The sequence below is a fragment of the Sarcophilus harrisii genome, chromosome 3, assembly GCF_902635505.1.
Source record: "Sarcophilus harrisii chromosome 3, mSarHar1.11, whole genome shotgun sequence".
In the NCBI taxonomy this organism is placed as follows: Eukaryota; Metazoa; Chordata; class Mammalia; order Dasyuromorphia; family Dasyuridae; genus Sarcophilus; species Sarcophilus harrisii.
Genome location: NC_045428.1, coordinates 384,351,890 through 384,369,254, shown reverse-complemented (window position 1 = coordinate 384,369,254; position 17,365 = coordinate 384,351,890).

The following is a 17,365-nucleotide window of genomic DNA, read 5'->3' as shown; positions in this document are numbered from 1 at the left end:
TTAACTACAAAGGACATATGAAGGAAGATCTACATCTGAAGAAAGAACTCAAGTATAGAAATATGTATAACATAACACATGCTGAGATTGTAGTCATATTTAGAGCAGAGGGAGGGAGGGAAGAAAAAATATATATATAATCAACAAGTTGTACACAATAGATTTGTAATTTCTTATACAATCCCCTTTTATTCCTCTTCTACTATGTTCTGGAAATGCTTGTTTTGTCTCCTGAGTGCAGAATAAAATTTAAAAAATTAAGAAAGATAGAGGCTTGAATAAATTGTCAATAAGCAATTATTAAACACTCTGAATAAGTAAATACTAGATGTGATGACCGCGTTTGGCACCCAGAGTATATTAGAATCAGCCAGAGTCAGAATAAGGGAAAATGCTTGATCTTTATTCTTTGCGGAGGTGAAGGGGAATGGTGATAGGAAATGAGAGCAGTCGCCACACGAATAGGGCCAGCAGTGCCTCTGCCTCTCTCACTCCACCCACCAAATTGTCTCTGCTAGTCATCTATACAACACATCAAACTTTCACAGAAAGTGGATGGGGCCATTCTTTCTCCAACCATATATTAATAGAGTATTGTCCAATTGCTATTTAGCCTCACATGCTTGGGACCTCAGTGCAACAACTCAAGAGCTTCAGCCCATTACAATTAGACTTCCTTCAGTGAGCTTAAATTCTAATGGAAAAAAGACAATACATTAAAAAAAAATGAAAAGTCAGAAAGGCAAAATTAGTCTTGCTGTAGCATGGTGAAAAATGAAATCCAAAGCATTAAGCAAGGAGTCCAGAGTAGAATAAAAGCTTGAACATGATTGAATTGGACATTTACATCAGAATGGAAGCTTTGATTGGAATAGACCAATCAGAAGAAGGGATACAGAAGTGCAATAATCTTTTTTTTTTTTTTTTAATACTTAGGCTTTTCTAATGCTTAAAGATTTATAAAATACTTTTTAAAATTAAATTCTATTTTTAAAAATATGCATTGCTTTATGTTGGGAGAGAAAATCAGAATAAAAGGGAAAAACCATGGAAGAGAAAAAAGAAAGTGAACATAGCATATGCTGATTTATATTCAATCTCCATTGTTCTTTTTCTGGATGGAAATGGAATTTTCTATACAAGTTTATTGGAATTGCCTTGGATTATTGAACCAGTAAGAAAAAAACAGATCTTTCATAGATGATCATCACACAATCTTGGTGTTACTGTTCAGTGTCTTTCTGGCTCTACTTGTTTTACTCAGGATCAGTTCATGTAAATGTTTCCAGGCCTTCATAAAATCAGCTTGTTCATCACTTTTGTAAAACAATAATAGTCCATTATTTTCATATGTCACAACTAATTCAGCCAATCTCCAATGTTTGAACATTAACTCACTTTACAATTCTTTGCCATCACAAAAAGAGCTGCTACATACATTTTTGCACATGTGGGTCCTTTTCCCTTCTTTATGATTTCTTTGAGATACAGACCCAGTAGTGGCACTGCTGGATGAAGAGAATGCACTGTTTTATAGCTCTTTGTGTATAGTTCCCAAATGTTCTCCTGAATGTTTGGATCATTTCACAACTGCACCAACAATGCATTAGTTTCCCAGGTTTCCCATATCCTTTCCAACATTTATCATTATCTATTTTCTATCATCCTAGCCAATCTGAGCGATATGACATGGTACCTCAGAGTTTATTTTAATTTGCATTTCCCTACGCAATAGTAATTTAGAACATTCTTTTTTTTATGACTACACATGGCTATAATTTTGTCAGTTGAAAATTGTCTGTTCATATCCTTTAACCATTTATCAACCAGGCAATGACATATTCTTACAAATTTGACACAATTCTTAAGGTCTTTGTCAGAAACACTGGCTGGAAAAAAATTTCTCCAGCTTTATACTTTACTTTTAATCTTATTTCTGTTGACTTTGTTTGTGGAAAAAACTTTTTCATTTAATGTAATCAAAGTTGTCCATTTTGTAATACTCTTTGGTTTTTATTTGGTCATAAATTCCTGCCTTCTTCAAAAATTTGATAGATAAATTATTCTTTTCTCTCCTAATTTCATTATGGTGTCACCCGTTACACCCAAATAATGCTCCCACTTTTACCTTATTTTGATAAGGAGTATGAGATGTAAAGGAACATGGAAACAATAACTGATTAATCAATATAAAGCCAGTTTTCAGATAAAACATGTAGGTTGCTTAAGATATACAATTCTGAGAACAGCCCTTAAATCTTTTTTTTTTTTTTTTTTTTTTTGGGTCATAGATTCTGTTAAGTATAACTGTTACTTAAGATTATCTAAGTAACACAGAGAAGTGGTAATAGATTCAGAAAGTAAAATGGACGTTGAAAGAATTCATCAAACACCTTCTGAAAGAGACCCTAAAATAAAAACTTGAAGGAATAGTCTGGCTAAATTGTAGAACTATCAGAATAAGGAAAAAAATATATTATAAGCAGCCAGAAACAGCTTCCCAGCTATTCAGGTTTAGGTTCACCCAATTCAATTAAATTTGCTCTTAATTTCCAATACTATTTTATTAACAAGCAAAATGTCTTTCTACTTTTTAACTTGTTAATAAAAATATTATATTAAATAGGTATGGTATCCACTATTTATATGTAAATTATGATACTGATGCCTCTTACATAGGATGATAATAAGTAACATTTATTTATGTAGAACTTTATATATCGAGAAGAACATTTTATATAGTATATGTGTAATATATGTATAGATATGTGTGTGTGTCCATTTATACATGTCATTTGAGTCTCTCAACAACCTGTAGATAGAACTTATAGGCACTATTATCATCATCTTAATTTTATATATGATAAATCTGAGACACAGAGAAATTAAATAACTTGTTCAGAATCACCCAGCTAGAATGTATCAGAAGCAAGGTGAAAACATATGTCTTCCTGTTTTCAGGTACAACATTCTCTCCAAAGTGCAACACCGACTCTCAAATATGCCTACATTATAGTTGTGTGATAATTGAGAAGTGATAGGAGAAAACATTCCAATTGAATTGATGGATAACAAGATATTTAAAGGTTAACATTAAAATCAGAGGGATTAGGCAGAGCCAAGATGGCAGAGAAGACATGTCATTCTAAGCTTCCCTTCTATCCTCACTACTAATTACCAAATTCAGCCTCAAAAATAGTGCTTGAATGGTGAAATCCATGAATATTGGGACTACAACAGATTACTAGCCAAATATAATATGAAAGATCACCAGAAAAGGTTTGTCCTGATTGGTGGGAGCAGACCAGCACAGGCAGGGAGGCAGAACCAGAGGCTGGCACACTGAGCAGACCCAGATGTGAGAGATCTCAGGGATGGAAATTTTTCAGGGAGGACTCTACTACAAGTCAGCTGCTCTTATTTAGTTGCAAAGCAGAAGATCAGTAGAGAAGTTAAAGCTTTAAAGGTAGAGTGTACTCCAAAAAATGCCAGAATCTAACAGGATCTGGCTACACCCACCCAACACTGGAAGTGACTCAGCACAGACCACTGCACAGCTGTGTAGCCCATTCTGCAGCACAGGGCTTTTGCCTGGGGCAGTCACACTTCTGACCAGCAGGGGGCCTCTGCCTGGGGCAGGTACAAATCTGCACAGGAGGGCTCTGCAGTGGCTATGCTTCCCAGGGCAGAAACACTTCCAGAATAGGGATCTTCCCAGGACAGCTGCTGATCTGTACAGCAGGGTTCTACCCGGGGCAGTGACACTTTTACTGCTAAGCCACTAGCCCCAAAGCAGCAGCTGATCTACACAGCATGGATCTTCCCAGGGCAGTGACACTTCCAGTGCAGGGTTCTTCCCAGGGCATTTCTGCATCTCCACTGCTCTTAGCAGCCTGTTTTCAGGACAGCTACTGTCCATATATCTATCCCTGTTCTGCAGAGGAAGTTGGTAATCTCCTTGCCCTAAAGTCAAACCCCAAGGGCTTTTAAAAAATGAGTAAAAAAAGCCAAGCATACACAAATGATTGCTAGCTTCTATACAGAAAGAGAGCAGGTTTTCAACAACGAAGAGATTATTAGCAGTCAGTCTCCAGACAAAACCACAAAGGGGGTTGTAACCTGGACCCCATCACACAAGGCTCTTCTAGAAGAAATTATAAAAAAAAAAAATCTTTAAAAAGAGCTAGAAGAAAAATTGGGAAAGGAAAGAGAAGCTATGCAAGAGAATACAGAAAAGGCATATAATACACTTAAAGAAAAACTTGATAAAGTAAAAGAACAAAACAATTTCCTTAAATGTGGATTAGAAAATGTAAAGAACTTTCAGGAAGTGCAGGGAAACAGAATTTGTGAATTGAAAAAGATAAAGAACTTTGAGGAAAGTAGGATGGGTGAATTGGAAAAAAGAAATTAACTCATTAAAAAAAAAATTAGTGAATTGGAAAAAAATTCCATAGAGCGAAGGAATTCACTTAAAAACTCAAATGGACATATACAAAAAAGTAAAAAAAAAAAAAAAAAAAAAAAAAAAAAAAAAAAAAAAAAAAAAAAAAAAAAAAAAAAAAAAAAAAAAAAAAAAAAAAAAAAAAAAAAAAAAAAAAAAAAACTAATGAAGAAAGTAACTCATTAAAAATCAGAACTAAACATATAGAAATGAATGATTCATTGACATCAAGAATCAGTCAAGCAAAACCAAAACAAAGAAAAAATAGAAAAAATGTTAAATATCTACTTGGAAAAACAAGAGACTGGAAAATAGATCTAGTAGAGATAATTTGAGGATTTTAGGACTTCCTGAAAATTATGATGAAAAAAAAAAGAGTCTAGACAGGAAATAATCAAATAGAACTGTCCAGAGATAATAGATTCAGAAAGTAAAATGGACGTTGAAAGAATTCATCAAACACCTTCTGAAAGAGACCCTAAAATAAAAACTTGAAGGAATAGTCTGGCTAAATTGTAGAACTATCAGAATAAGGAAAAAAAAATATTATAATCAGCCAGAAAAAAACAATCAAAATACTAAGGGGCCACAATAAGGATCACTCAGGATGTAGCTGCTTCCACATTAAAGTATAGAAGGGCCTGGAATATGATATTTCAAAAGGCAAAAGAACATGGAATGCAGCAAAGAATAAACTACCCAGCTAAGCTGAGCATTTTCTTCCAGGGAGGAAGATGGACATTTAATGAAACAGGTGAATTCCATTTGTTTCTAAAGAAAAAAGAAACAGAACTAAACAAAAAATTTGACCTCCAACTGCAGGACTCAAGAGAAGAAGAAAAAGGTAAAAAAAAAAAAAAAAACTCTTGAGAACGGTTTTTCTGTTATGGACAGACATAAAGAGTGCATGCATAATTTGGTTTCACTGATATAATATAAAAAAGGGAAGCAGAAATGGAAAGGGGATAGTATCAGAAAAAGGGAAAAAAGTAGATAAAAAGAGGAAAACTACATTCCATGAAGAGGCAAAGAAACCTATCATATCTGAGGGAATTTAGGTAGAGGGAGGAACATTGTGTGAATCTTACTTTCATGAGATTTTGCTGAAAGAGAAAATGACTGATATATTTGGTTTACAGAGAAACTTCTCTCACCTCATTGAAAAGTGGGAGAGGAAAAAAGAAAAGGAAAAGAGTAATATGGGAAAGGTATAAGAAAGAGGAAGGGATTCAAAGGAGGTGGGAGAGAATCTAAAGAGGGAGGGCTGTGTGAGGCAAGTGGTGCCCATAAGTTTAATATTGGGGAGGGGGATAAAGGGGACAAGAAAAAGAAAAGCATAATCTGGGGATAATAAGATGGCAGGAAATGCAGAATTAGTAATTTAAACCATAAATGTGAATGGGATGAGCTCTCCCACAAAGTAGAGGCAGATAGCGGACTGGATCAAAAGCTAGAACCCTACAATATGCTGTTTACAAGAAACACATTTAAATCAGGGAGATACATATAGATTAAAGGTAAAAGGCTGGAGCAGAATCTATTATAGTTCAGGTGAAGTCAAAAAAGCAGGGGTAGCCATCCTTATCTCAGATCAAGCAAAAGCAAAATTTGATTTAATTAAAAGAGAGAAGGAAGGAAAATGTACCTTGCTAAAGGGTAGCATAGACAATGAAACGATATCAGTACTAAACATATATGCACCAGTGGTATAGCATCTAAATCCTAAAGGAGAAATTAATAGAGCTGCAAGAAGAAATAGACAGCAAAATTATAATTAGTGGGAGACCTTAACCTTGCATTCTCAGAACTAGATAAATCAAACCACAAAATAAATAAGAAAGAAGTTTAAGAGGTAAACATAACACTAGAAAAGTTAGGTATGATAGATCTTTGAAGAAAACTAAATTGAGACAGAAAGGAGTACACTTTCTTCTCAGCAGTTCATGGAACCTATACAAATTCGACCATATATTAAGGGATAAAGACCTCAAATTCAAATGCAGAAAGCCAGAAATGGTGAGTGCTTCCTTTCTATATCACAATGCAACAAAAATTACATTTAATAAAAAGCCAGGGGAAAATACACTAAAAAGTAATTGGAAATGAAATAATCTCTTCCTAAAGAATGATTGAATAAAACAGGAATAAAGACTCAATAATTAAACCCAAGAGAATGACAATAATGAGATGTCATACCAAAATGTGCGAGAGGTAGCCAAGGTCTTAATAAAGGGAATTTTTATATCTCTAGAGACATACTTGAACAAAATAGAGAAAGAGAAAATCAATGAATTAGGCTTGCAACTAAAAAGGCTAGAAAAAGAGCAAATTAAAAACCCCAATGAAAGACTAGACTTGAAATTCTAAAAATAAAAAGAGAGATCAATAAAATTGAAAGTAACAAAAAAAAAACTATTCCATTAATAAATACAACTCAGAGTTGGTTATGAAAAAATCAAGAAAACAGTTAAACCTTGGGAAATTTGTTTGCAAAAAGGAAAGAAGAAAATCAAATTGTTAGTTTTAAAAATGAAAAGGGAGAAATTTCCACTAATGAAAAGGAAATCACAGCAATAATTTGGAGTCACTTTGCCCAACTTTATGCCAATAAATTTTGTAGCTTAAAGGAAATGGATGAAGACCTTCAAAAATATAGGTTGCCCAGGTTAACAGAGGAAGAAGTAAATTGGTTAAATAATCCCATTTTAGAAAAAAAATAGAACAAGCTATTAATCTACTCCCTAAGAAAAAATTCCCAGGACCAGATGGATTTACATGTAAATTCTACCAAACACTTAAGAACTATTAACTCCAATGCTATATAAACTATTTGAAAAAAATAGGGATTGAAGGAGTCCTACCAAATTCCTTTTATGATACAGACATGGCACTGATACCTAAACCAGGTAGGTTGAAAAGAGAGAAAGAAAATTATAGACCAATCTCCCTAATGAATATTGATGCAAAAATCTTAAATACAGTATTAGCAAAAAAATTACAAAAACTCATCCCCAGGATAATACACTATGACCAAGTAGGATTTATACCAGAAATGCAGGGCTGGTTCAATATTAGGAAAACTATTAGCATAATTGACTATATCAATAACCAAATTAACAAAAACCATATGATTATCTCAATAGATGCAGAAAAAGCATTTGATAAAATTTATGTCCATTGCTAATAAAAACACTTGAGAGTATAGGAATAAATGGACTTTTCCTTAAAATAGTCAGGAGTATATATTTAAAACCATCAGTAAGCATCATATGTAATGGGGAAAAACTGGAGCCTTTTCCAGTAAGATCAGGAGTGAAACGAGGTTGCGCACTATCACCATTATCATTCAATATTGTATTAGAAATGCTAGCCTCAGCAATAAGAGTCGAGAAAGAGATTACAGGAATTAGAGTAGTTAAAGAGGAAACCAAACTATCACTCTTTGCAAAAGATATGATGCTATACTTAGAAAACCCCAGAGATTCCATTAAAAAGCTATTAGAAATAATTCATAACTTTAGCAAAGTTGCCAGTGACAATAGAAACCCACATAAATGATCAGCATTCTTATATATCACTAACAAAATACAACAGAGTTAAAAAGAGAAATTGCATTTAAAGAAACTATATGAGCAAAACTACAAAACTCTTTCCACACAAATAATGTCAGATCTAACCAATTGGAAAAAAATATTAAGTGCTCTTGGATAGGGCAAGCAAATATAATAAAGATGACAATACTACCAAAATTAATCTATTTATTTAGTGCTATACCAATCAGACTCCCCCAAACCTATTTTAATCACCTAGAAAAAATAACAAAATTCATCTGGAATAACAAAAGGACAAGACTTTCAAAGGAACTAATGAAAAAAAAAATCAAATGAAGGCAGTCTAGCTGTAGCAGATCTATATTATAAAGCAGTGGTTACCAAACCATTTGGTATTGGCTAAGAAATAGATTAATTGATCAGTGAAATATGTTAGGTTCAAAGGACAAAATAGTCAATAATTTAATAATCTAATCTTTGACAAACCCAAAAGCCACTGCTTTTGGAATAAGAATTCACTATTTTGACAAAAACTGCTGGGAAAATTGGAAATTAGTATGGCAGAAACTAGGCATTGACCCACATTTAACACTATACACCAAGATAAGGTCAAAATGGGTTCATGATCTAGGCATAAAGAATGAGATTATAAATAAATTAGAAGAACATAGGATAGTTTAACTCTCAGACCTGTGGAGGAGGAAGGAATTTGTGACCAAAGAAGAACAAGAGATCCATATTGATTGCAAAATAGAAAATCTTGATTATATCAAATTGAAAAGCTTTTGTATAAACAAAGTTCATGCAGACAAAATTAGAAGGGAATCAATAAACTGGGAAAACCTTTTTTACAGTCAAAGGTTCTGACAAAGGCCTAATTTCCAAAATATATAGAGAATTGAGTCTAATTTATAAGAAATCAAGCCATTCTCCAATTGATAGTCAAATGATATGTACAGATAATTTTTAGATGGAGAAATTGAAATTATTTCTAGTCATATGAAAAGGTGTTCTAAATCACTATTGATCAGAGAAATGCAAATTAAGATATCACTACACACCTCTCAGATTGACTAGGATGACAGGAAAAGATAATGGTGAATGTTGGAGGGGATATGGGAAAACTGAAACATTGATACATTGTTGGTGGAATTGTGAATACATCCAGCCATTCTGGAAGGCAATTTGGAACTATACTCTAAAAGTTATCAAATTGTGCATACCCTTTGATCCAGCAGTGTTACTACTGGGCTAATATCCCAAAGAAATCTTAAAGAAGGGAAACGGACCTGTATGTGCAAAAATGTTTGTGGCAGCCTTCTTTGTAGTGGCTAGACACTGGAAAGTGAGTGGATGCCCATCAATTGGAGAATGGCTAAATGAATTGTTGTATAAAAATGTTATGGAATATTATAGTTTTGTAAGAAATGACCAACAGGATAGTTTCAGAAAGGCCTATAGAGACTTATATGAACTGATGCTGAGTGAAAAGAGCAGGACCAGGAGATCATTATATACTTCAACAACAATACCATATAATAATCAATTCTGAGTGATGTGACTCTCTTCAACAATGAAATGAATCAAATCAGTTCCATTTGTTCAATAATTAATAAACCAGCTTCACCCAGAGAGTGAACTTTGAGAAATGAGTGGGAACCACTACATAGCATTTTCAATGCCTCTGTTTTTGTCCACATGCATTTTTGATTTCCTTCACAGTTTAATTGTCCATTATTTCAAAGTCTGATTCTTCTTGTGCAACAACATAACTGTATGGATATGTATACATATGTTGTATTTTACATATACTTTAATATTTTTAACATGTATTTGTCTACCTGCCATCTGGGGGAGATGTTGGGATGAAGAGTGGAAAATTGGAACAAAAGATGTTGTGATTGTCAATGCTGAAAAATTACCCATGCATATATCTTGTAAATAAAAATATAATAAAAAATCAAAATAAAATAAAATCAGAGGGATCCATCTACCTTTAGAAAATCAGACTTAAAAAAAATTAATTATTTTTGTCTCTCCTTTTTATATTGCTTTTATATTGCTATATATATATATTTGAATGAAATTGATGGATTGGCATGTCATTTGTAGTTAATGTAATTCATAACAAAGGGAAATAAAAACTAAATAATGATTTTACCTAGTGCTTAATTGTAAACACATATAGAGTACATTTATGAACTCTATAGCTCACTTGAAACCCAATTCAGTGCTACCTTAAATTCAATATTTAACATTGTCATCATGATTCTGTTTATATAGATGGTGTCTATGAAAAGAGAGAAGTCAAGTTTGGGAGGGACTTTTGGTTTACATTTTGCCATGTAAACATCTCTTTTTCTTTCTACCTTTATTTTAATGAGATATAGAAGCTGTTGTACTTCCCTTTTTTACCAAATCCTTCAAAGATGTTAAATCTCAAGTTGATTGGAAATTATGATTCCCTAAACAACATAAATTGAAAATAAATTAACCCATCCCCATGCATCAATAACAGGCATTCTGAGAAAAATGTTAATATTTTATCATTGTTTTTTGTAATAAACAGACTTTTCCAGATTAAAAAGAACATTGAAATAAATTTCTGGACTAAAGTATTTCTGGAGACAGAGATACTGAGCCAAAGGTGGAGTGAAGCTAAGAAGCTTCAGTTTCCTTAGAAAATCATATGAAACTAAGGCTCTGAACAAAGTTTGAGGGAATGAAAATTAAGATAGATTGGAAGAACTTCAAGAAAGGTAATCTCCCTGGGAAGAAATAGATGTTCAGCCCAGCTCAGATAGAGTCTGGGAAAGATAGTGAAAAGATCTTCAACATAACTGATCAATAACTGAGACCTTCAGTTCTAGCTCAGTAATGAAGCAGACCAGTGGGGCAGCTCCCAATATCAGCTCAAAAGACAAATTCTGGGAAACCAAGCTTTTTACTGGAAAGAGGAGGTAAAGCTACCTCCTGTGAAAAAGAAACCAAATACAAGGGACCCTTCTGCTCAAAGATAAGGGTCCATGCTGCAAACAAAGATCGCAAATCATCCCCTTGACCCTCAGGAGTAGAGTTTCAACATAAAAGTCACAAAAGAGGAAACATAAAACGAAAGAGAAAATGAGCAAGAAACAGAAAAGAACCTTAACTATAAAAAAGCTACTATGTTGACTGGGAAGATCAAAACACCAATTCAGATGAGGACAAAATGTCCACAGAGGGAACCTCAAAGAGTAATATGAATTGATCTCAAGCCCAAAGAGGCTTCTTGGAAGTGCTCATAAAAGACTTTAAAGGACAAAAAAGAGAAGTAGAAGGGAAAAAATGCAAAAAGAAATTAAAGGTATGTAAGAATGACTCAAGGGCTTTGAAAAGGAAGGCAATTCCTTAACAAAAACAATTGGCCAAAGGGAAAAAATTCTTCTAACAAAATCAGTTTCTTAAAAAAACCACAATAGGTAAAATGCAAAAAAATAAAAAATCCACTGAAGAAAACAACACAATGAAAAGAAAATTGATCAAATGGGAAAAGTTAGCTATAAGAGCTACATGAAGAAAATCATATATGAAAAGTTATAGTGGGACAAATGGAAGCTAATGATTCTGTGAGACATCAAGAATCAGTTAAAGAAACTACAAAGAATGAAAAAGAAATGGAAGAAAATGTACAATACTTCATTGGAAAAATCCAATTGGGAAAATAGAACTGAAAGAGAAAATTGAAAAATTATTGGTCTCCCTGAAGGTCATGTCTAAAAAAGAGCTTGTATGGTATCCTTTAGGAAATATCCAAAGAACACAGCCCTGATACATAAGAACCTGAGTGGGAAAGAGTCACTGAAAGAATCCATCGATCATCTTCTGAATACAATTCCACAATGAAAATACCAAAGAACATTGCTGCAAAACTCCAGGCCTATAACATTAAGGAAAAAATATGGCAAGCTGCCAGACAAAACCAATTCAACTATCAAAGAGAAGTAATCAGGATTTCCCAGAATTTGGCAGCATCTACAAAAAAAAAAATCCGAGGAGCTGAAACACCATATTCTGGAAAGCAAATGACTTAAATTTACAAGAATTAAATATCCAGGAGAGTGAGCATCATCTTTCAGGAGAGGAGATGTATCTTAAATGAATTAAGAGACTTTCAATCATTTCCATTGAAAAAGCACAAATAAAAAGAAAATTTGATCTAAAAACACAGGACTCAAGAGAAGCATAGAAAAGTAAACAGGGGACAAAACCAGGAATTATATTAACACAATTACAAAACACGCACAATTCTCACACAATAAAGTCAGATCTAAACAATTGCTCATGAGTAGACCAAACTAATATAATACAAATGACAATTCTACCTAAATTGGCCTACTTCTTCAGAACAATAAAACTGCCAAATTACTTTATAGATCTAGAAAATATAAGAACAAAATTCATCTGGAAGAAAAAAAGGTCAAGAATATCAAAGGAATTTATGAAAACAAATGCAAAGCATGGTACCCTAGCAATAACAGATCTAAAACTATTATAAAGCAGCAGTCATGAAAAAGTTTGATACTGAGTAAGAAATAGAATGGTGGATCAGGGGAATAGATTAGAAACACATGACACAATAATCAATGCCTATAGTAATCTCATAATTGATAAACCCACAAACTCCAGCTTCTGGGATAACAACTCATATTTCACAAAAATTTCTTGGAACACTGGGAAATAATTTGCCAGAAACTTCACCTAGACCTAGATCTCATACCCCATACAAAAATAAGGTCAAAATGGGTACATGACTTGGGGATAAAAGTTGATACCATAAGCAAATTAGGAGGACAAGGGATAATTTTTCTATCAGATCTTCAGAGAAGAGAAAATTTATGACCAAAGAACTAGAAAACATTGTGAAATGCAAAATAGACAACTTTTATTATGTTAAACTAAAAATATTTTGCACAAACAAAATCAATATGAACAAGATGAAAAGGGAAGGACAAAGCTGGGGGAAATTTTTTACTGCAAGTATTTCTGAAAAAGGCCTAACTTCTAAACTATATAAAAACCTGTGGGGAAACTATATAAAGAATTGTGGGGAGAATCTTGTGACTAAAGAAGAACAAGAGAACATTAGGAAAAGCAAAAATGAATAACTCTGATTACATTAAATTAAAAAAATTTTTTGTGCAAATAAAATCAACAGAAACAAGGTTTAAAGAGAAGTACAAAACTGGGAAAAATCTTTACAACTAATATTGCTGATAAAAGTCTTATTTCTAAAATATATAAGGAACTGTGTCAAATTTTTAATAAGACAAGTAATTTCTCAATTACCAAATGGTCAAATGATACATTCACTTTTCAGATAATGAAATTAAAGCCATCTATAGTCATATGAAAAAATGCTCTAAATCACTATTGATTAGATAAATACAAATTAAAACAACTCTGAGGTACCTTTCACAACTCTCATATTGGCAAAGGTAACAGAAAAAAGATGAGAAATATTGGAAGGAATGTGGGACAACTGGGACACTAATGCATTGTTGGTGGAGTTGTGAAATGATCAAACCATTCTAGAGAGCAAAAGAGAGCATTCTAGAGAGTAACTATGCCCAAAGGGCTATCAAACTTTACATACTTTTGACCTCAGAGTGCCACTACTGGGTCTGTATCCCAAGGAAATCATAAAGGAGGGAAGAGGATTCACGTGTGCAAAAAGATTTGTGGCAGCTCTTTTTGTGGTCACAAAAAACTGGACAATGAGTAGATGCCCATTTCGGAAATGATTGAATAAGCTGTGTTATATGAAGGTAATAGACTATTATTGCTCTACAAAAATGATGAACAAGCTGATTTTCAAAAAGACTGGAAAGATTTATATGAACTGATGCTGAGCAAAACAAGCAGAACCTGGAATTCATTGTACACAGAAATAGCAAGTATATAAGATGATCCATAATCCAAAGCAATTCCAATAGAATTTGGAAAGAAAAAGCCATATATATCCAGCAAGAGAACCATGGCAATTAAATGTAAATCACCAAATGCTATGTTAACTCTTTTTTTTTTCTCTCATGGTTTTTCACTGATTTTTCTTTCTGTTTCATGATTCATAAAGAAATGTGTATTTTTAAAAGCTAATATACATGTACAATCAGAAAAAAATTAATAAAATTTTTAAAGAATTTCATAAAGCACTGATTAATTATTCTTATCTGATTTTATTTTGTCTTGGTTTATTTATTTTATTTTTTTAAAGACTGTTGTTATGAACCAGAACTCTAAAACAAGGATTCTTACAAGATGTTAAGTCAGTAGAATTTATGAGACAATGGTTATCTAGTTTAGCATGGTGCTTAATAGTTCTCTAAGTTCAGTATGATTGATTTACTCTTACAACAAATAATGATTTTTTAGTGATATAATGATTGCTTTATAATCAGTGTAGAGCATATAAGCTAGGAGTTTCAGCCAGAATTAGAGCCAGAGAAGACAAACGACTGGAGGTGGGAAATCAAACTCTCAGAACCAAGGTGAGAGATTTGTTCCATCTTTGGTCAGGCTCCTGGTGGCTCTCCTGGGGGATTGAAAGACAGATTCATTCAACCCCTATCACACCACTTTGGTAGTAGGCTCTCCTCCTTAGCTTCTCCACTGAAACCAAAACTCCAGAAGTCCTTTAAGAAAGCTAACCAGGCCCCAGGAAAGGAGACAAGGCTTTGAAAGAGATAATGAAGGATTTGGACTTTTAACACCTGGCTATTCTTGTGGAGATTATTCTACTGAAAAGATGACTGCTCCAGAGACCACCAGAAAACCAAATGAGAACACTACAGACTGTGACTTCCTGTTTTGCTAGCTTGGAGGTACAGCCATCAGTGACATATACAGGTTTCTGGCTGGTACAGGAACTGAACTGCTCTGTTTCTTAGCTGAGATTATTCATCCATCTTTAGGTGCCTTGATACCTCCTTGTTCCCAGGGACAAGATACTATTGAACAGACAGTGAAAATAGCTGTTCTTGATTGACTTTAGTTCATTACTCCTAACCTTTAGCAGTCTATCAACCACAGCATTCCTGGTAATGGGAATTGAAGTCATGTGCCATGTCTTTGGCACTTTATGGTTTGTAATGTATGTTCTGTGGCATCTTTTAGTTTGGGATCATCTGGCTTCTGTCCTAAGAAAAACACTCCCCCCCCTAAATTCTAAATGTATTATGAATGAAAAGGAAAGATTCATAAACTTTAATGACAAGATACTGCAGATATTTTTTAATACTGACATTGCTTTATAAACCATTATTTAATTTATATATGTATATGCATGTATTAATATGCAAAATAACTATGATGTGAAATTAATGGAAGAACATTTTAAATATTTAAAAATAATTTCAATAAGTATTATTTGTGGTAATAGTACAATTCATGAATGCAGGAAGAAATGAAAAACATTTTATGACAAATGTTATATACAGAATTCAGTAATGAATGGATTTTTAATAAAACAATAATCTTGTTAACTTTAAAGGTTATTTGCCTTCCTTCATTACACTTAAAATCTGGATAAATTTCACTGGGTAATTAACAAAAAACTAATTATTTGCTACAAGAAAGAGTTATTATTTCACACCCTTTCTGAAGGTTGCATCTATAATCACTTTTATCTCTCTCTCTTTTAAACTTTTAATGAATCTTTTATGGAACAAGATATCTGAAGGTATTGTTAACATTTTTCAGTGTTGCAAAGATGCCAATTAGCAAAGGACAAACAAAGCTTCTGTGTTTATTATTAGCTGTATATACAATGTAGCAGTTTTAATTTTTTATCTTTGTATATTAAAGAATTCCTTTCCTTAGGAAGCTTTTATTCTATAGTATGGCTTGTGAAAGGTAGTTATAGGGTTGAATATACACACACATTTATACTAAAATGAATGTATATATACACAAGAATATATATTTCTAATCCTAAAATTATTGTCACACATATATACACACATGTATGTATATTTACATGCATACATGTGTGTATATATTACATAGACACATATATATGGCATGTTTACAATTGGGAATAATATAAGACGGTTTGTGGAATACTCTATTTCCCTGCTCTTCATCCCAACCACTTTATATCAGTTCCTCTTAAAGTAATATATAAGTTCCCTGCTACAAATAAATTCTCTTTATAAATCTCATAAAATTTATTGGCTCTCAAAAGTTCTGATTTTTAACTATCAGCATATTCTCTCTCTATCCATTCATCTATCTGTCTATTTATTCTCTCATTGAACACATGTGTATTAAGCACTATGTTCTAGACACTCTACTTTGTACTGGGCATACAAAAGAGAAAACTAAACAGTCCTGCTTTCAAGGTGTTTTTTTTTTCCCCATTCAATTGGTTTTGGAGGGGGAGAACAACATGTTCAAATATAAACATGGTTAGAGTAATTTGTACCAGCCAACAGGAAGCAATTTTTAAATTTTGAATGGGATCATTTACATTTTAACAGTTGGCAAATGCTACAAACCAGGGCTTGATTTATTGATCTGTTGATATCTAGACTTAAGAAAATGATGGATAAATATTAATAGGGCTGATTAAACTTAAAAGTGCTTTGTATTTACATCTTATCAGAGGCAATTGTTGAAAATACAATACAACTCTACAAATAAATAAATACAAAATACACACCAAGTAAAAACAAATAAATTGGGTTTAATATGCAGGAGAGAAATGTCAGGGGACAAGTGTGTTTCAGAAATCTTATACTTCTGGAGTGAATGTGGGTTTTATTGCTGATTTTCTGGCCTTAACTTTCCAGACACTAATATTTCTTGGCAGATAATATGGAAATTAGTGATTAACTATAAATCTAGAGAGAAACACATTCTTCAAAGGAGCAAGATTAAAACAGGATCATTTACCTGACAAAATTCAGCATAGTATTTCAAGGTATGTGTGTAGAAATGGTCATACAAAGAAATAGAAGAATTTCAACCTTTTATAGGGAGACCAGAACCAAACAAAGAAAAATTGATCTCTAATAACAAGACCCAATAGGAATATAATCAAGTAAAAAGAGAAAAAAATATAAGATATTCAATAGAACAAAACTGTTTACATTCCTACATAAGAAAATCATGCTTTTAATTCTAAATTGTATCACCAATAATTGTTGTTCTTTGATTTTGAAAACTACAGCTATGAGGAATAGATAGAGTGTTACAGACGTAGATATGTAGATAGAAGAAATGAGTGTAAGATGATTTAAAGGAACACCATAACAAATCATAAAAAAGAGGGGAACACTGAATGCAGAAGAAAGGGAGAAGTATAATGATGTACATTATTTCAAATGGA